We start from the raw sequence: 6,972 nt of genomic DNA, 5'->3' as shown, positions 1-6,972 counted from the left end.
GCCTGGTTTACATAGTGAGTTCCAGGACAGCTGGGGCTACAGGGAGACCCTGTCTCAAAAAAGACCCCCCAAAAATAAATAAATAAATAATAAAATATTTTTTTAAAAAACCAAAAACAACAACAAAACTTCCTGACTGAAAAAAAGGCCAGGCCAGATGGATTCACACCAGAATTCTACCATACATTTAAAGAAGATCTACAACCGATATTATTTAAGTTATTGAAAAAGAAACAGAGGGAGAACTCTCAAATTCCTTCTATGAAGCCAGCATCACTCTAATAGCAAAACCAGGTAAAGATACAACCAACAAAGAAAACTATAGACCCATATCATCAACATAGATGGAAAATTCTCAACAAAATAGTTGCAAACCACATACAGATGCACTTCAAAAAGATCATCCACCATAATCAAGTCAACTTTATTCCAGAGATACAGGGATGGTTCAATATTTGTAAGTCAATAAATATCATAAATCATGTTAATGGACTCAAAGACAAAAACCACATGGTCATCTCAATAGATGAAGAGAAGGCCTTTGACAAAATTTCCTAGAGGGAAATGAACTGGAGGGAACATGCCGCAAAGTAATTAAGCTATATACAACAAACCCACAGCCAATATCATTCTAAATGGAAAAAAAAACTGGAAGCATTCCCATTAAAATCAGGAAACAAACAAGGCTGTTCATTAATTGCAGTCCTTTTTAATACAGTTCTTGAAACTCTTGCTATAGCAATAAGACAGGAGAAGGAAATTAAAAGAGTACTAATTGGAAAGGAAGAGGTCAAATTATCTCTTTTGCAGATGATATTATAGCTAAGAGATGCCAAAAATTCCACCAGAAAACTCCTAGAAATGATGGACACTTTCAGTAAAGTGGCAGGCTATAAAATTAATCTACAATTCCAATAACAAGGAATTGGAAAAAAAGTACAATAGTCTCAAAAATAAAATAAAATATCTCAGAATAATCCTGACCAAACACATTAAAGACCTCTATGATGAAAATTATAAATCTTTAAAGGAAGAGATTGAGAAAGACACCAGAAGATGGAAGGACCTCCCATGCTCATGGATTGGAAGAATTAGTACTGTGGAAATGACCATCCTACAAAAAGCCATTTATAGATTCAATGAAATGCCAATTAAAATCCCCATGACATTCTTCACCAAAGTAGGAAATACTAGCCTAAAATTCATATGGAATCCCCAAAGACCCCAGATAAGCAAAGCTACCCTGAGGACAAAGAGCAATGCTGAGGGGATTACTATACCAGATCTCAAAATATACTACAGAGCTATAGTCATAAAAACAGCATGGTACTGGTTCAGAAATAGACACAGAGATCAATGGAACATAATCGAAGATCCAAATGTGAGTACACATAATTTCAACCACCTGATATTTGACAAAGGTGCCAAGAACACATACTGCAAGAAAGACAGCATCTTCAACAAATGGTACCGGCAAAACTAGATCTCCACCAATAGAAGAATGAAATTATATCCTTATTTCTCAGGTTGCACAAAAGTCAACTCCAAATGGATCAAAGACCTCAGTGAGAAACCTGAAACTCTGAAACTGTTAAAAGAAAATGTTGGCAATAGCCTACAAGATATAGGTGTAGGAAAGGACTTTCTAAACTAGACATTAATTGCTCAGGAATGAAGGTCAAGAATCAACATGTGAGACCTCATTGAACTAAAAAGCTTCTGTACATCAAAAGAAACAACCACCAGGCATGGTGGTGCACACCTATAATCTCTGTGAGTTCAAGGCCACCCTGGTCTACATAGTGAGTTCCAGGACAGCTGGGGCTACAGAGAGACCCTGTCTCAAAAAAGGCCAAAAAAAAAAAAAAAAAAAAAAAAAAAAAAGAAAGAAAAAAGAAACAACCAAGGAATTGATGGAGAAACCCTCAGAGTGGGACAAAAATCTGTAAAGAACTCAAAAAACAGTCAAAAAAGCAAGTAGTAGATGGGCTAAGGATCTAAACAAAGATGTCCTTTTTTTTTTTTCTCAAAAGAAGAAATAAAGATGGCTAAGAAACATTTTTAAAATGTGTTCAACATCATTAGTAATTAAGGAAATGCAAATTAAAACCACTTTAAGATTTCATCTTACCCCAGTCAGACTGGCTAAGATCAGGAGAACAAATGATACCAAATGCTAGAGAGGATGTGGAGAAAGGGGAATGCTCATTCACTGCTGGTGGGATTGCAAATTCATGCATCCCCTATGGAAAGCAGTGTGGAGAACTCTTAAAAATCTAAACTAGAACCCACCATTTGACCCAGGTATACTGCTACTTAGATTATACCCAAAGAACTCATCCTATTGCAGAGATACTTGTACATCCATGTTTGTTGCTGCTCTTTTCACAATAGCTAAGAGATGGAAGCAATCTAAGTGTCCCTCAACTGACGAGTGGGTAATGAAAATGTTTGTACAATCCATTTATATAATGGAGTTCTACTCAGTGGTAAACAAAGATGAAATCATGAAATGTTCAGGTAAATGGATGGAACTAGAAACTGTTATACTAAGTGGTCTAACACAGACTAAAAAAAACAAATGTTATATTTTCCTTCATGTGTGGATCCTAGCATCAAATCCTTGTATGTGGGTATATATCCTGATGTAGCTGCAGGAACCAGGATAAAGAAAAGGAATCAGGGAAGTAAAGGGAAAGAAGGAACCTGAAAGGGAAGCTGAGTAGGAGACAGGTGCTACTAAGGGAGAAATGAATAAAATTGGGGGTATTTAAATGGGAAATGGATGTTTGCTTCAGCAGCACATATACTAAAATTGGAACCATACAGAGAAGGTTAGCATGACCCCTGTGCGAGGATCACACACAACTTGGTCAAGCCTTCCATATTCTTTTGGGGCTGGAGAGACAGCTCAGAGGTTAAGAACATTGGTTCTTCTTGCAGAAGACCTGTGTTTGAATCCCAGTACCCACATGGCAGCTAACAACTGTCCATAACTCCAGTTCCACGGGATCCGACAGCCTCTTCTGTCCTCCACAGGCATTGCACAGCATGGGTGCACTTACACACATGCAGGCAATACACAAATACACATAAAATAAAAATAATAAATAAAAAAAATAAATGGGAGGTGGGTGGGAGGATTATATAAGGAACTTTGGGGATAAATAAATGGGAAGTGGGAGGGAGGATTATATAAGGAATTTTGGGGATAAAGGAAAATAAGGGCCTCAATAGAAATGGGACCATCGGAGACTGATATTATCAAAGGAGAAATGGGGAAAAGCGGGACACTCTAAATGGGGAAGTCATGGTGGAAGGGTTAAACACAAGAGGGAGAGAGGAAAGATAAATAATGACTAGATAGTGTAAAAAAAAACACAGAGGAACCACATATTAGTTCAACAACCTAATGACAAATTACAAATATATCTCTAAATGAGTCCTAAAGGCTACATAACAAGAAACAATGTCAGGAGAAACCTTTCATTGAGTTGTTGGCCAGGGTAGCCCATGAGACTTCAAAAATTACACAGGCTATTGCCACAGCCTTTGACTTCCTCCCAGAACTTGAAGGTAAGACTGTAATGCTGAAGAAAGAACATACTTCAGACACAAGATTTGAAGTAATGGAGCTGAAACTGATCAGGAAGTGTCCACTTCCCCTGAAAGCTAGCTATCATTGCTTTGGAAAACACTCTGCAAAGTGCTAAGGGAGAACATCAATTGATGGGTCAACACCAGTTTCTGGACTAAATAACCACATCAATGACCTGCATAGCATATGACATTGGTGCAGTAGTGGCACTTTTACCTTGGGGGCAATCAACAGTTACCTAATTGGACTTAAAGTCCACACAATGAGAGGAACTGTAAACATAGCCAAATACACATGGCTGGAGAGGTCATATATCTTAGAGAAAATCCCAAAATTGTCACATCCCTAAACTGATATGATTTCTTACTATGTGAAAAATATGTATCCTTATATTTATAGACAAATATCCTAGTCACCACTCATCATAAAAGCTTCTTTTGCACCAGACAGAGACTCTTACAGAGTGCCACAACTGGTCACACAGAGGCATTGTCTGTGAATTGCCGAAGTCTAAGTGGCACATCTACGATGCAACCTTTTCAACTAAGGCTCACAGAACATAGAACAAGGGGTAAAGAAGACAATAATCAATATCTCAATTCTCATTAATGAAACCCCCTCATGCAACAGTGGGCCAGGAACTCAAAAGGTCACAATGGCCAAAGTATAGAGACTAAGAGTCTGAAAAATGCTGGTTCATGATCAGGACTCCTATATTAAACTACAGCCACCCAGGGCTCAGGGACCATTGTTGAAGAGGGGGCAGAAAGATTGTAGGTGATTGCCAGGGAGAAGGTGCATGACCATATGGAAATAGAGCCCTACAAGCTCCTGGAACACTGCTCTTATGAACCTACAGCAATGGTGTCAGCCTGCACACTCCAATAAACAAAAACCCAGCATAGTACTGGGGAAATGGACAGCTGACCCAATCTTAGCAGAAGAAATATTGGCAACTGATTACTGCTGGGTGAGGAAGATCTGATCTTCCTAAAACAAGAAACTCTAGATAGGTTGACTGAATGAACTTACACCGAGGGACATTGGGGACACTAACTTAACACAAAAAGGCCTTAAGAAATGACAGAATGTATAAACTTCACTCGGGGATATCTGAGTGGGTGCCAGTGGGGAAGGGAGTATAAAGATGATTAAGATTGACTGGGATGTTCTGTATTTAATGCACAAAAATTCAATTCAAAATAACACACTTGTTTCCATCAAATGTTAAATAAATCTCAAAGGTCTGTAATACTAAATGGACTTGATAGCATTAGAAGGTAGGAGTGTTAATTTCAGGCAGGATGACTGTTCTTAAACGAGTGCAAACCAGATTTCATATGTTTTCCCTGGAAAGTGCTCAAATTATGGTAAAGCAGAAGGTTAGCCTTTTGGTTCTAATGGATGTTAGAACATTGTGGTTTTTATTTACTTAGTCTATGCTATGCATACATTATCATAGATCACTGTATTTGTTATTTTTCTGTTGCTGTGATCAAATACCATGAGCAAAAATAACTTAGAAGGAAAATGGGTTTATTTGGCTTATAGTTCCAAAGGGATATAGTCCTCCATGGTAGGGAAGACAGGACAGCAGAAGCAGGAAGCTAACTGATCATATTTCATCTGCACATAGAGAGCAGAGAGAAACAGAAAGTGGGCCAGGTTGTTAACCTACCCCCAGTGGCAAGGACATTAAACCACCTCCTGCAGCAAGTCTTCCCCCTCCTAAATCTTCCAGAATCTTCCCAAACAGCACCACTGTCCTGGATAGCTTTAGTGTCAACGTGACACACCTGAGTTGAGGGAACCTCAATTGGGGAATTACCTCTATTGGACTGGCCTGTGGCCATGTCTGAGGGGCATCTTCTTGATTGTTGAGTGATATGGGAGGGCCCAGCCCACCTGTGGGTGGTGCCACCCTTGGGCAGGTAGGCCTGTGTTCCATAAGAAAGCAGGCTGAGTAGGGGCCAGGAGAGCAAGCCAGTAAGCAGCATTCCTCCATGGCCTGTGCTCCAGCCCCTGCTTCCAGGTTCCTGCCCTGAGTTCCTACCTTGGGCTCCCTGATGAACTACGACCTGGGAGATGTAAGCTGAATAAACCCTTTCCTCCCCAAGTTGGTAGTGGTCAGACTGTTTTGTCACAGCAATGAAGAAACAAAGACAACCACCAACTGGGGATCAAGTGTTCACACAGGTGAGCCTATGGGGGATATTTCTCATTGAAATCACCACAGTCACCAGACTTCACCCTTTAATTAACTTTCTGGAGACATTTGGAATTGCTCACTTTTGCCAGGAAAGGTAGGGAAAAAGGGAACGGGAACAGCATGGAAGAAGGAAGTGTGATATTCTGTAGACATATTTCTGTAATCTTATTGTCTATTTGTATTTGGTAATATGAACATATTGCCCATGCTCATGCTTGCTGAGGGTAGGAGGTATTGGTTATATCCTTCTACTTCACAATGTCTATTATAGAATCAAACACAGAACAACTGAATGTGCAAATGAATGGAACCAGTTCATCCCCCTTCTTCCCTGGATTCAAGAGGAACCGGAAGATAGATTTGGTAGCAGACCACATGGGGGAGTGGGGAAATCAGTACCCCACTTTTCCTTTATTTAAGACTTTTATTTCATGTAGCCTAGGTTTCCCTTGAACTCTCTATATAGTCAAAGATGATGCTGGACCTTTGATCCTCTGGCTTCCACTTCCCAAGTGCTGAGACTGCATGTGTGTGCCTCCACACATGATTTACAGGGTACTGGACATCAAACCTAACGCTTCATGTACACTAGGCAAACTCTACCAACTTAGCTACATCTCCAACCCCAGGGTCTCTTAATTTTGATATTTCCCAAACCAAAAACAAAAGAGGAAGGATGATCTTTCTAGTCAAATCTGCCCATTTTATGGTCAGGCACAGTGATTAAAAGGCAGGGCTGATGATTTCTGGCTTCAAACATTGGACAAATTCATAACCTATTTGATTCCTATAGATATTACCATCAAACACTCATCTTCATAGTTTGCCAGTGACCACTACAGGACTCAATACTGGGATGCTTTTTCTAAAAGTTGGTTTTCTTATTGACAGCCAATAGATATACTATACTTTTAGAATATTCTATACTTATATTCCCATATTCTATACTTTTAGAATATGGGAATGCAGAAGTGAGTTTTATATTTGCACATAACATACAAAGATAAGTGGGGCTGCCTAAATTCTAGTCTATGAATACAGGTTCTAAGGGAGCACTATCAGTACCCTTGATTTTTCTTTAGCTTTTCAAACTGAGACTACACCTTTAATCTTTTTGTGCCTTAGGTTTATTATCCATAAGATGAGGATTATATTAATAACTATT

At 39.2% G+C, this 6,972-nt stretch overlaps 1 protein-coding gene and 1 non-coding gene across 3 annotated transcripts in view; both read left to right on the top strand.

The window, feature by feature from the left end:
• The window catches only part of Ctnna2 (catenin alpha 2), a 1,380,618-nt gene that overhangs the window by 995,668 nt on the left and 377,978 nt on the right, over nucleotides 1–6,972 (top strand). The gene's annotated exons all lie outside the window — the stretch shown is intronic.
• Nucleotides 2,790–2,892, top strand: LOC115067561. Its single transcript, XR_003846954.1, has one exon. It is a non-coding gene; the product is annotated as a U6 spliceosomal RNA (small nuclear RNA).

This window comes from Nannospalax galili, unplaced genomic scaffold (assembly GCF_000622305.1).
Source record: "Nannospalax galili isolate Female #2095 unplaced genomic scaffold, S.galili_v1.0 scaffold726, whole genome shotgun sequence".
In the NCBI taxonomy this organism is placed as follows: Eukaryota; Metazoa; Chordata; class Mammalia; order Rodentia; family Spalacidae; genus Nannospalax; species Nannospalax galili.
Note: the sequence above shows the minus strand (reverse complement) of the source record. Positions and strands in the feature narration are given on the sequence as shown.